The sequence below is a fragment of the Herpailurus yagouaroundi genome, unplaced genomic scaffold (genome assembly GCF_014898765.1).
Source record: "Herpailurus yagouaroundi ecotype Mexico unplaced genomic scaffold, PumYag 206, whole genome shotgun sequence".
NCBI classification, from domain to species: Eukaryota; Metazoa; Chordata; class Mammalia; order Carnivora; family Felidae; genus Herpailurus; species Herpailurus yagouaroundi.
This window is the reverse complement of record NW_024412437.1, coordinates 7,709,578-7,724,075: the sequence shown is the minus strand read 5'-3', so window position 1 is coordinate 7,724,075 and position 14,498 is coordinate 7,709,578. Positions and strand designations below refer to the sequence as shown.

At 43.0% G+C, this 14,498-nt stretch overlaps 1 long non-coding RNA gene across 1 annotated transcript; it reads left to right on the top strand.

Annotated features, from left to right (window-relative positions):
• The first annotated feature begins 2,648 nt into the window (after positions 1-2,648).
• LOC121015360 (uncharacterized) lies at positions 2,649-13,611 on the top strand. Its single transcript, XR_005783793.1, has 2 exons — positions 2,649-3,649; positions 12,540-13,611. It is a non-coding gene; the product is annotated as an uncharacterized LOC121015360 (long non-coding RNA).
• The last annotated feature ends 887 nt before the right edge of the window (positions 13,612-14,498 follow it).

Sequence of the window (14,498 nt, the reverse complement as noted above, 5' to 3'; positions counted from 1 at the left end):
CTTGGGACTCCTTAAGCTTCAAATCTTTCATCTGCAAAATGGGGTGCAGAAAGTACTTAACCTTGTGTAGGGTTGACCAATTGTCCCGGCCTGCCTACACCTTTCCCAATTTTAGCACTGAAAATCCCAGGTTTCAGATAACTCCTTGGTCCTGAGCAAACCAGTACAATTGGTCACTCTATTTATGAGAAACAAATGAGAAAATGCATGTAACTTTTATGGCATCATGCCTGGCACACAACAAAAATTTAATTTATTTTAGCCATGGATTGGAAGGGGTCAAATTTTATCCCTTTTCCCCCTCATACATTTTGGATGTGCTTCTGCCAAACAAGAAGGAGATATAACCTCCCACGACCAGCTGTCAGATTTGGTCAGAACCTTGCCGTGACCATGAGGGACTTGGGGCAGCATGTCATCTACCCTTGTGCAGATATTCCAAGGTAGAGTGCGGGGTATAGACGGCACAGGAATGGAACAGCTATAAGATAAGGGCATGTTGTTTTCCTTGTTTGCTTTCTCAGTGCAAGTATGATATGGATTTCACCTCAGCTCAAGTCTCCTTCCCGTGGATATTTTCATCCCTAAGTATCTTGGGTCCCAAATTTTCAACTTTTTCCCCTTCCTCGTATTCACAATAGCCAACACACATCAAACACTTGGTGTGTCACAAATCATCTTTAAGCATTTTTACACTTCTACATTAACTCATTAAAAGTAACAGCAACCATGAAGTTATGGCTGATGTTCTCCCCCATTTTCTGAGGACACACAGAAAGATGGAGAAATTTGCCCTGGGTTTAAGAGTTAGTGGGTGGGAGCTGGGATGCAGATCGAGGTGGGCTGACCTCCTTCTGCCTCACTCTCCTCACCTGTAAAATGGGCTAAGAGGAACTACTCATGTAGCTCACAGGGTTGTAGAAAGAATCAAGTGATTTGGTACATTTGAAAACACACGGTCAGCTTGCAAATTTTAGGCAAATGTGCCTTCATTATTCTTCTATTACACTCTTATCTGCTCATCCTTGCTTCCTAGTCATGCAAACATTTTGAGAGCTAATGAGATTATCCTAAGTGTAATCAGGGTCCCCTCTGTGATCAAGGATACAAAGACTTATTTCCATGGAAGCCACTCCTTGGGATGAAATTTAGAGTGGAGAATTGCCCTAAATTTCTCAGATCAATGATGACCCCGACTTTCCCCCCTGTTAAGTAGCACTTGTTGCCGAGACACAGAACATGAAATGAGGTCCCTACCGTCACTATCGTGCAGTACAAAAATGGACCCTGCAGCTTTGAAGGCGGGGAAACAGATGATGTGGCTAGGCGGGCGCTGAGTTCCCATTACGCAGACTCCCACTGCAAGCTAATTAGAATGCAGGACTGTTCCAAAGAAGCCAACCAAGCCACGGTGTCCTTAGAACACCAACTAAAAGGAGCATGACACGGGAGCTTGGGTTTGCTTTGGATGAGAAGGCTCAGAAGAGACGGTGTGTTCACGCTGCAGATCATTCACTATCCTGCAGCCCCGGGGTGAGCACGCACCCCACAGCATCACTCTGATTAATGGAGGCCCTATATGCACACTGACATCAGTATCGGGGCTCCAGAGCGTTAGGAATCTCACCAGGTGTGGCTAGTTTATTTTCAGGTGTGGACAGGATGGTCATTAAAAACAGAGCCAGATTTGGTCTCCTACCTAAACTCAACACCTCGGCTGCCCCGCCCCTGGCAGCATTTCCACGCCTGCAGAGGCTGCCTTTTTCTTGTTGGGCATGCAAACCTTTCACTCATCAGAGGCCCAGAGGACTTTGGAAGACTCCAATGTGTCAGTATCGGTCAACTAATGGAAGCCATGTGTTTGCAGAATGGAAAAAACCTGGCATCCTAAGGATCCAGACATGTCTCATCATAAATGGGTCTAAAGCAGAGATGCTTTTTTTTTTTTTAGTTCTTTTTTTAGGATGTTGGCCCCCCCCTCCTGATTAGCTATGGATAATGCTATCCTGAATGACCCCACTCCTAAACACGAAGCGCCCTTTCACCAAGGGCAAGGGAAGCAGCTAAGATTTGTTGACTACATACAAGGTCCTATGCAATTTCTTAATGTAATGCTGATCACAATGGTTATATCAATGGCTACAAATTTAGTGCATAGACCTGCGAAGAGCTCTCTATGTTGGCCAATTTACTTACCAGGTGGGGAAGTAGGTATTGTCATTCCCATTGTATGGAAGGGAACTGGTATCCTAGTTGTATACTTTTCCTCCCATGGCACAATAAATCAGAGATATAGGAATTACAATTAATTTTCTAGCCACAGAGGCTGAGATTTAGAGAGTTTGAGTAAACTTTCCAAGGACACGTGATTGGCAAATGACAGTGGAGGGATCTCAGTGTAGTGTTTAAAAGTCAGGGAGGGGGAGCCTGAGTGGCTCAGTCGGTTAAATGTCCAACTCTTGATTTCGCCTCAGGTCGTGATCTCATGGCTCATGAGTTCGAGCCCTGCATCAAGCTCTGCACTGACAGTGTGGAGCCTGCCTGGGATTCTCTCTCTCTCCCCCTCTCTCTCTCTCTCTGCCCCTCCCCTGTGCTCTCTCTCTCTCTCTCTCTCAAAAAAAAAAAAAAATGAATAAACTAATAACAACAAAACAATATCAGTGAGGTCTGCTGTGCTTACCAGAGGATAGAATTTCTAAGGTGAGAAGGATTTGATTGCTCAACAGACAGGTACGTTGCATACTTGACATACCACTGTCGTAGCATAAGCATCAAAAGAAGGAGAGAAATTCTTGAAAGAACTTGATTATCTCATGGAAGTGCCAAGCTATCAAAGTAGTCACTTGGGAAAGGAATCCTGCAGACTCCTTTCTTACGATTTTATATTTTTGCATCTTCAGTAAAAAAAAATGATGTCAAAATCTCCATGGCTGAAAGCAATAAAGGTGTATTTTTAATTTGTATTACACATTCACTGTGGGCTGGCCAGGAGGGACAGTGGATCCCGAGACGGAGGGGGCGGGTGGTTCTGTACTACTCAGCCTTCGCTCAGGGAAGCAGGACGGTCACAAACAGCCCTGGCCTCAGTGGCAGAGGGGAGACAGCATGGGCAATTGTTCATTGGCCGTTGAAGTTAGTCTCCTGCCAGAAAACGTCTGCTCACATTCCATTGGCCCAAGCCAATCTCGTGGCTTATATGACTTTAAGGAGGTGAAGACTGGTGGTGCTGCCATGTGTATGGAAGGAAAATACCGAGCCTATTGGGGAACAGCCTGACAATCACAATTCTGCAGACAGACAGAAGATAGGTAGGTAGGTAGACAGATAATGATGGACAGAGAACAGATAGATACAAAGATAGACAGACAGTGAGATAAGGAGGACAATAATGTTTTCAGTGTTTGGGGCTCTCAAATGTCGGAATCCTTCCCAGAAGGGAGGGAGAAAAGGCTGGTCGTCCCTCCTTGGAGTTGGATAAATGCAAACAGTAAGATCCCACAATCTCCTGTTCTCCTCCAGACCCTGTGATTCTGATTCCTTGCTTTCTGCCTCCCACCTCAGTTCCAACGGATGAAGACTTGTTTTCTCGCTGGAGTGGGAGCAGGACTGATGACCTCACTGACCGTCTCCAAGCTGCTTTTGGGGGCAGGTTTGTATGCAACCTCGAAGCCTGGGTTGTCTTCATTTCGGACCAGAGCTAAAGGGTCCTGCGGCTCTTGGTGTGAACATGGCTCCAAGCCAGTGGTTGATCTTCTGCAGGGTCACGCGGGGTTCCAAGCTTCCCTTCTTACTTCTTTCCCAGCCCTTCCTGCTGAACATCTCTTCCCACATTAGCATCTGAATCCTGGAGCATGGGAGGAGGGGGTGACCACTTTGGGGGATGAGGGGTTCTAAAGCCTCCTTACAGTTATGAGGGCAGGTGAGCCCTGGGAGTCCTCTGTGGGTCTCATTCTTCCTCACTAGCCTGTGGGGTATGACCCCTTGCTTCAGATGCATAGATTATAAAAACAGACTGCTTTCCCAAGGAGCAGCCCACAGTACCCTCACCCCAAGACAGTTACCTCACAATGCAGTTGGGCACCTAGGCTCAAGGCTCCCTTCTTTTGCACTGTATCACTGGCTCTTACCAGCTTCATCCTTCTTAGAGATAAAAGGCTGTGTCTGAAAGGTCAGTTCTGATGGTCCTGGGCCCTTTCATGAAAGTCATCTGAATTGCTCATTTCTTTATCCCTCTCCTCCTATGGCCTGGTTTCGCTCTGACATAGCTCCCGAAGGAATCACTTTGACATTTCGTCAAAAATTGGTTGCAAACTGAGCTCTTTTCAAAAGTAAGGTCTTATTTAAAAAAAAAAAAAATACTTCCTTCTTTTTCTTTTGTGGTTCATTAGCATCTTCTATTTTTTTTTTTCTTTTTCTCTGTCTCTTTCTACTGGAAACCAGAAGTATTTCACCCTGGCTTGCCAAATGATTTTTATCTCAGTAGAAAAAGAACTTGCTATTTCCTGAAAATCTACCACCATCACGACCACCACTACCCCCCTTTTGAAAATACATTTTGTGCTGGGAATCAAAGTCAGGTAACTTGATAAGGAGTTAATGAAAACAAATTAATTCTGTCTGCATTGAAAAGAGAGACAGCTTGGCCTCACAGAGTTATCTTATTTGCTTCCCGAAGTTGGCACTTTCTCGATGTAACACTGTTGAAAACTCTAGGTAGTTGGGGGAAATAAACAAGGGCACACAATTTTCCCACTGGAGTAAGGTGATTATGTGTGTGTAAATTATTCAGATAATTTTTGAGGGGTTGTGGGAGAAATTTCATTCCAACACATCTGGCTAATTGCATCTAAATTGTCATTTTGACCCTCCGTTATATGGACAATTTGCATTAAATCCTGGGATACAGAATACGAATTCTAAATAGTGTTTGTGTGACAGCTGTAAAAACAGTATTTTAATCATCCGAGGTCTCTCCTTCTGGAATGGGATTGTATAACTGTAGGAGAGGTGTCATGACCCTTACTCCCTCCTCCCCTTTCTAAGCCCTGTGCTCCCAAGGATAGAACATGCTCACTTTATAATCATTCTGGACTTGAAGGAAGGCTTCCCAGTTTGAGGAAATATGTATCATTCAAAGCTGGCAGCTTTTATATTCTTGTAGAGTCACTGAAAAAAAAATGTCGCCCTAAAAGTGACATCACAAGGGGGTAGTCTAGGGGACAAGAGACTACATTTTATATCCAGTCATGCATTCTTATGTAGCTACCAGAAGAACAGTAGCAATGTATTGGAGATCATTGTTACATGCAGTATTGTGGGGAGTGGGGGCCAGGGTCTGGGCTTGCCAGTGTCATTGTTTGGGGGTTTGTCCATTCTCTTGACTTCCAAAGATGATCAAATCAAAGTAGAGAGGATCAGAGGCTAATAAATGTAGGCATCCTAGGAGCCTTGTGTGGCTTTCTCTGGCCCAAAATAATTACATATCAGGATTCCCTTCTTTTTCTTCCTCCTCCATTAGCAGGTCCTTCTAACTGATAGAAAGTACGTGATGTTAGAATCGGACAGTACAGGGCGCACGGGGGGAGAAGTTGGAGCTGTGTCTGATGTCACTCCAACTCTTGGTCCAATGAATTTTCTTTTCCTTGTAGGGACCTCAAATGAAGCTATCCTTTTCTCTTTATCAGTTGAAAGAATTTTCTAAAACTCAACTAGAGATTTAAGGGTCTCACAGACTGAGGTGAAAATCCTAGGCTAAAGCTTAAATATTTACAGAAATGTCTAAGGTGGACATTTCATACCCATCAGGCTTGAAGGTTGCTTTCTAGATCATTTTGCTTCTTTATGGATCTTATTCCAAAAGGTGAAGCGAGGGGCGTTCCATATCTTTATGATCTCAACCAAGACATTATATAAATCATTCCACCTCTTTTTAGGGTCCCCTTCTTGTACTGGGTAGCCTTTAGACAAGATGTTCATAAACTGCTTCAGCAGAAACCGCCTGAACCTTCCTCCAGCGCTGGATGTTTCAGTGAGGTGACTGGGAAGAGGGATGGGTCTGTGGTCTGATCCTAAAATCCAACAGCCAGCAACAGTTATTTGCCTCAGGATTTTGGGGTTTGAGATGTTTGGCTGTTGGTTGAAGATGACAGAAAGGGAGAAACCCAGTAGACGGATGGGAAGATGCTAGCAATGCCAATGGAATTCAGATGGGGGGGGGTGGCAAGGACTCTAACATCCTCCAAATAAGGCTCCATTCAAGTAATTGGGCATTTGTGTCTTGAGTTTCTGGATTCCATTCTCAATATGCATGCTGAGTCATTCCATTTTCTTCCTAGGGCTTTTCAGTTTGCCTTCCAGGATTACAAATTGATATTATCTGCTAAGGCAGACCCAGGCTTGTTAGTATCAGAGCTATTTAAAGTTGAGAATGGCCAGGAGATCCTGGGGAAAGTGCAATAGAGAATTATGGAAACATCAATTTAGGTAATCTAAATCAAAATCCTCCTTGTCCCAAGTATCTGGTTATCTATTTCTTTCTCTTTTTTTTTCTTTTTTTCTGAGTTATCAATGAGTCAGAAAACCAGCACTGCCTTTTGATGATATGGCTTAGCCTACAAACAATCAAGGTAGACTCCTATATTCCCTTTACATATAGTATCACGACATAGTTTCTTGTGGCCTCGTTATTAGGGCTTTCTCTTAATTTCAGCCAGTTTTCATAGTAAGTAGGGATTCAGGGAAATGATATGGGAAGTTTAGGATAAGACATTAGAGAACTTGAACTTGAGTTTCTGATTTACTACTAATAACTTGTATGATCTCAGCAAGCCATTTAACTTGTCTGAGGGTCAGAGATCTCCAGTGGAAACTGGACTAAGATGTTACTACCAAATATGTAGGAAAACCAATGGGAGGGGCCACCGATGGCTATTGTCTCTGTGTCACTTGTGCACAGTTCTTTTTATTAACCTTTTATTGTAAAAGACTTAACCACACTCGCACCAGTACATTTAGGTGAGGAGCTATGATTATTTAAAGGCAATTGTAAACCACAGGTAGTTTAAAGATGAGACAGGGATGCCTTATCTATGGCAATCTTTCTCTTTCCAGGCTGTTCTGGGGCACTCTTGTGATTTTATTCCTTTGGGTTCATAAAGTTTTCCCTCAGGAGTCTTTGGCAGGCTGCCTGTATTGGTTTTCTATTGCTGTCATAATAAGTTACCCTAAACTTTGTGGTTTAAAAGAACACAAATCAATACCTCATAGTTTCTGTAGGTTGCCCATCCAACATGGGTCTCACTCACCAGGCTGACATCAAGGTGTCGGCAGGACTGTTTTCCTCACCAGAGGCTCTGGGGGAGAGTCCCTTTCAGCTTCATGCAGTTGTTGATGAACTTGGTTTCTCGGGGTTGCAGGACTGAGGCCCCTGTTTCCTTGCTGGCTGTCGGCAGGGAGTGGCCAGCTGTCCTGGGCTCCCAGCTTCCTTCCTCCTTCTTCAAAGTCAGCAACAGCAAGACAAGTCAAAATTTAAGTTTTGGCCTCCCCTTTGGCCTCCTTGTGCTGGATAATCCAGGATCGTCTCCCTACCGTAAGGTCAGATGATTAGTAACTTTAATTTTCTCTGAACATTAACACAACAATACCTAAATTAAATGTTTGAATAACCAAGGGCTGGAAATCATGGGGTGTGGAGGAAGCATCAGATTCTAAAGAGTTGGCCTACAGGTAACATACTTATTATCAGTTATCAGCACCTTTAGGAAATTAGCCTAATAGGTGGGTTTCCAGCATTGCTGCCAGCTAAAAGGAGTAGGATGATTTTTTTTTTTTAAGGCTAAATGGGACATTACATGGGAGATTACTTCAGTGTTTAGGTTCAAGGGTTAGAAACTTTTGGCAGGGAGTATATGAGGGCAGTGAAGATCTAAGCTAGGTAGTAGAGACAGAGAAAGGCTCACTTATTGGAAAAAATAAAATAATAAAATAAAATAAAATAAAATAAAATAAAATAAAATAAAATAAAATAAAATGAAATAAAATAAAATAATAAAATAAAATAAAATAAATAGAGATGACCAAGGGGGAAAATCATTTACTTAACACTATGCTGCTGTGTTTGAGATTGAGATGTATCTACTGATTTGTAACTAATACAATATCTAGAAATATACAGCATGCTCACTGGAAATATAGCTTTGAAAATAAATGGAAAAAATATTCAAATATGTTAAAAAAGATTTGAGAAAATATTTGAAGAGATTTGCTTGAGCTGGGTATGGAAGAAATCCTCCCTTCTCCCTTTCACCCTCCTTAGATTTTATAATTGTGCCCAATTTCTATTTAATGTACTCTTTGTCACTATGTAAGTAGTTTTACAGAGATACATGCATAATGTTTAAATAAAATATATATGCTATATCAAAATATCTTCAGGAAGTAAGACTCCACTGCCTTGTTTGGTGACATTATGTACATATACTGTATATACATTCTATTTGTCCGTGAGTATTAGTATGGAGATGATAGATAGATAGATATGGATAAATGTAGAAATTGACGTAAGTATGTTATCATTATACAGGCATAAATACAAGACCTCACATTCTCAAATAAAACCAATTGCAATACCACATTAAAAAAAACAAAACAAAACAAGCCTATAGCAAGTTTCATTTTCACCCAGATTCCATTATTCCATGACCCTTTCTCTTTTAATCTGCCTTGGAGTAGATGTAGATCTCATTCAAATATCCAGAGTCTTTCCCGTTACAAGTCCTTTCCAGGACAATGGGAAATATATTCAATTTACGTGTTCATTTTGTGGTCATCAAGGTTTCCTGTCCGTGGTCCTTCTGTGAATTCCCTTTGGGCTTAGTTTGGCCCATGCTTCTAGAAGTGACCGGAAGACACACATGCACAGAGTTTGACCCACCCACAGTACCTGGGGTTTTTCAAATCATACATCTGTCTGGGTCAAGCTGACTATTGTCCGGTGTTCAGGTCCTTGACTGGAAGTAACAAGACTAAGGGAGAAAAGAAATCATATCCTGTCAATAAGCGCTGAAAATATTTAGTGTGGCAAGCTCTGTGTTTTCTTTCTTATGAAAAGCTGATTAATATTCAGTGGTTGAAGGTTAATACCCCATTCATTTTATTCACTTTACATCCTGCACACAGCAGTGACTGTTCCAATTTCAACTCCTAATTCATACAAATCTGGTTCCAATCAGGAGATTAGTAACTTACTGCCTAAGCAGAAACAAATCACACAATTGCTAAGCTTATCTTTCTACCCATGCACAGACGTGTACATGTGCTTGAAATGGACTCATTCATGGGCAGATGCAAATGCATACAGACCTGCAAAGTCCAATCAAGGTGGATATATCTAGAAAATTTTATTTGCTTGTGCAGGCATGTGGTAAGAACAGATAGATGAAACGGACCCCAGAAAGCGTTGTCTAAATAAACTCGTATGTGCAACAGTCTTCAACCTTACTCAATATTTGTGTCTTTGCAAAGTTTTCTATATCGCAAATATTCCTGTGCTGAATCATATTTTCAAAGTATTAGGATGAGACATTATTAAAAGATTCTTTATACTATGTCCTTTCATAGAATATGGTATTATTTTGTAAATTATCTACAACCACCCAATCTATTTGTTTATAAATTCATTTTTATATTTGAGAAGTTTTCGTAAAGTTGGACAGATCACTTTTTTTTTTAAGAAGACGAAATTGCTACAGGAAGGATAGACTTGAGAGTAATGATAATGAAGGTTTTTCTGATCCTATGAGTAAAGCTTCAAAACAGGTCACCAAAGTAGGGAGGGCATTTGCATTTTCTGATGACCTTTTGAAATCGTATCTCATTTGTCTAGAAAGGATTAAGGAGGGACCTGCAGGGGTCCGTCTTAGGGCTCCTTCCAGGTTAGTGAGCCTGTGATTGGGAGAGATCTGTCTGTAGTCACTGTAGGAAAGGTAAGTTTAGGTGGACATCTGTATTCAGGGTAGGAAGGAGAGGAAGGCAGGTACATCAAGATGTTGCATTTTTGGATGATGGCACACAACAGTTGACCTAAAGAATTCATCATCTAGGGGCACCTGGGTGGCTCAGTTGGTTAAGTGTCCAACTTGGTTTTCACCTCGGGTCATGAACTTGCGGTTTGTGAATTTATGCCCCGCATCAAGCTCTGTGCTGACGGTATAGAGCTTGCTTGGGATTCTCTCCCTCTTTCTCTGCCCCTAAGCCGCTTGCTTTCTCTGTCTCTCTCTCAAAATAAGTAAATTTTTAAAGATTAAAAAAAATGAATTAATCATCCCAGTGATTGGCAATCTAACGGTGAGAATAACTGGTACCAAGGTTTTTTTTTCTTTTAAAAATTTTTTTTAAAAGTATTTATTTATTTTTGGGAGACAGAGACACAGAGTGCAAGCAGGGGAGGGGCAGAGAGAGAGGGAGACACAGAATCTGAAGCAGGCTCCCGGCTCCCAGCTGTCAGCACAGAGCCTGATGCAAGACTTGAACCCACGAAGTGCTGGGTCGTGACCTGGGCCAAAGTCGGACGCCCAGCCGACTCAGCCACCCAGACGCCCCATACTTTTTTTTTTTTAGTAAGTTTTTTATTGTTGTTGTTGTTTTGTATTTCTTTCTGCTTTCACAACATGTTGTGTTGCTTAAAAAAAAAATGATTCAATGGGATGAAGAAGAAAGTCTTGGTCTTAAAGACTAAATGCCTTATTTGAGGGCCTCAATTCTGGTTATAGTTTTTTCCTAAAAAGATATTTCCTAAAGCCTTGCAGAGCTAGGAAGCAATGAGAGACTCTTCCAGCTTATCTGAAAGCCTGAATCTCATCTATCACCTACAGACTTCTATGATTCTATCCTTTTTTCCTTTCCTCTTTGACCCTTACATTAGGAAAAAAAAGGCAAAATACAGAATTTTGGGCTAAAAACATGCCACAAACAAATAAACGATTCTGTCTTAGAATCCTGTCTCTTCCACTTACCAGCCTGGATGGTCTTGGTCTCTTCAAACGTCCAAATCTGGGCTCAAGATGAAAAATTGCAAGAGATAAAGATGATGACAAGCATATCATGGGCCCTCGGTGGTGACGATCACCATGGCTTTGCTGTGAGGGCTATGTGGTCTATATCTGAGGAAGCATTTGGAAATTGGTACATTGCAGAGAAAATTATGCATCCTCATTATTTCTCCGTGTAGTTATATTTCAAATGGCCCGAATGGCTTTCATCCGCCCTGTGTCTGTCTACTTTCCAGACAAATTCCAGCTCTGGTCAGTGACCATCTGTGTTCTCTTTGAATCGTAGGGAAACACAACCCCTCAACTCTTGAGCTAAGTCAAACATCTTCTAGCTGTTGCTGAAGCCCTGGGTCGGCAACGGCCCGAGGAACTGGGGAAGTTTCTATCAGTGAGGACTGTATTTCTAAAAAAATTTACAATGTCCTTGTCAAAAATGTTTGAGGGACGCCTGGGTGGCTCAGTCGGTTGACCGTCTGACTTCCGCTCAGGTCATGATCTCGCGGTTCGTGGGTTCGAGACCCGCGTCGGGCTCTGTGCTGACAGCTCAGAGCCTGGAGCCTGCTCCGGATTCTGTGTCTCCCTCTCTCTCTGTTCTTCCCCCACTCACACTCTTTCTGTCTCTCTCTCTCTCAAAAATAAGTACACATTAAAAAGAAGTTTTTTAAAAACTTTTTTTTAATGTTTGAGAATATGGAAGTCCAGATCCCAGATTAACGTCCCTGGAAACCAGATGTCATCCTTACTCGGGGAAGAACTTGGAGTCTCAGGTGGGACTTTTCTAACCACCTGGCCTATGTCATCCTTTTAAATTGTGGCAACATACACATAACACAGAACTTACCTTGTGAACCCCCTCTAAGTGTAGGGTTCCGTGGCACAAGTACATTCACATTGTTGTGCGGGATCGCTGCCATCCTTCTCCAGAACTCCTTCCTCTTACAAAATGGAAACTCTGTCCCCATTAAACACCAACTTTCCATTTCATCCTTCTCCCCGACCCTGGCGGCCTCCATTCTACCTCCCGTCTCTATGAATTTACCGACTCTTGCTACCTCCCAGAAACAGAATCGTACCTATGTGTCCTTTTATGACTGGCTTGTTCCACTTAGCATCATGTCCTCAAGGTTCACCCATGTGGTAGGTGCCTTTTCGTGCCAGGAGAGTGAGAGTGATGTCCCTCGAGGACATCTGGGGGGTGTCAAGGATCCAGCATGTTTAGAGTCTCTGCGAGGTCACTGGGTACCGACAGGAGCCCAGGGGGGTGATAGCAACATTCGCTCCACTCCTTATTGGTGATGATAAACCACCCTTAGCAGCTCCAGACTTGCAGGGCTTCCGAAGAGAATCCTAGAAGACACGGACGGGATCCTGACAGAAAAGCCCACACCCTCAGCGATTCGGAGGTGGCGATCCCTTTGGGGAGACTTGGAGGCTGTGTCGTAATGGGGTTTCTCACTGCTTAGCACTTAGCACTCTCTTTTTATTTCGCAGATGCCATCAGGAGGGACTCTGGCTTGTGGAAATACTATGTTCTCTTCCTGCCTTCGGGTGACTGTACAAACTTAAAAAAAAAAAAAAAAGCCCAGGCTGCAGCTCCACACAGGGTGTCTAGCCAAAATGCAAAGTTTTACCACAGCACACAAGTAGACAGTGTTTTTCAAGTGCGGGAACCGAGTGAGGTGCCTTTCAGCACCTTTGCCGGCACCTTCTTTAAAAATGATTTAAATTGGAGGCAATGGCATCGAACGCTGAACATCTGACATTCAGACAAGACTTAATGAATCATACACTTTAACAACATCACTCTCCTCCAGCCACTTCACTTGGAGTCCATGGTGGTTGTTTCTCCCCCCCCACAAAAACATTTGTTCTGCAGACCATTTGCTGGTTAGAGTGTCCTGGGCAACTCTTCATTCATGGCAGGGAGAGCTGGTCCAAGAGAGACTGCAAACCTGAGCTCCTCCCGTGTCCAGTCTCTCCAGCTCTGGACTTCAGACTCAAGAGACAACAGTGGTCCTTCGGAACCCGACTTAGAACCACCTCGGTCTCTCCCCAGCGCGGTCTACTGCAGAGTATTTAAGCTGCGCGACCAAATGTCCCCAACCTACAACAGCCAGTGCTGTCATTTGACTGATTTCAATCAAACTAACAAAAAAGCTATGACTCTGTGGATCGGAAAATACCAGTGTTAGGGGGAAAAGACAACAATTCTGATATTCAGGTTGGAGCAAATCATTATCTTCAGTGTTGTTATTTAATCCTCTCCCCGTGGGGGGTGACAGTATGTCTCATAGCTTGCCTGACAACTGCTAAGGACACGGGCAGCGTGGTCAAGGCTGCCCAGCTTCACCAAGGACCATACGCTATTGTCTCACACACCTTTTGGACGGGCTACCAATTCAATGCCATTGGCAGAGAAAGCGGGAAGGGGGGGCATTCCCTCGGGGCTGCGACGTATGCAAACAATTTAATCTTCCAATCCAATCCTTAATGTAAATGTTTAATATAAACCTGATGTTAACACGATGTACATGAATTTACTGGCCGGCAAAGCTGGGATTTACATCATTCTGAAAATCAGATGTTCTTTGCAGCAGGGATTGGGAAAACCTTTAAATATGGCAAGGTTTTCCCTCTGAATGGCAGGTGCATCCTTAACGCGCACAGGCCCAGGGCTCCCCCGGGGGACCGGGTGTTCACAGATGCCAGATCCCGTGTGCAAGTTAAAAGATCCTCAGCTGTTGCTTTGTATACCTCCCCGTGAATGGCAGGTTACATTCTAGACCGGTCACTGGCAAACTAAGGTCTAGGGGCCAAATCAGGCCCACAGATTGTTTGTCTTTTTAACACCTTTCATGAAATATAATTGATATACAAGAAATAGCACATATGTAATGTATACAATTTGATGAGTTTGGACATAAGCACACACCTGCGAAACTGTCACTACAATCAAGGTGATAGACGCATCCATCACCCCCAAAAGTTTCCTTGTGTCCCATTGGGGTTTTTTTTGTTGTTTTGGTTTTGTTTTGTTTCGTTTTGTTTTTGTACTTTGGGGTGAAGAACACTTAATGTGAGATCTATCCTCTTAACACATTTTTAGGGGAAGGCGTTTAATGGAAATAAGTTTTGGTTATGGAAGAAGAGTACCTTCTAGGGATCTTCTGTAGAACACAGTGTCTGTCATTAACAATACTGAATTGCCCACTGCCTGTTTTTGCATGGTACACAAGCTAAGAAAGGGTTAAAGGGTTGAAAAGAGTAGACAAAAGGGAAGGGGTACCTGGGTGGCTCCATCTGTTAAGTTTCTGACTTCGGCTCAGGTCATGATCTCACAGTTTGTGGGTTCAAGCCCCAGGTCGGGCTCTGTGCTGGCAGCTCAGAGCCTGGAGACTGCTTGGGATTCGGATTTCATGTCTCCCTTTCTCTCTACCCCTCCCCCACTCA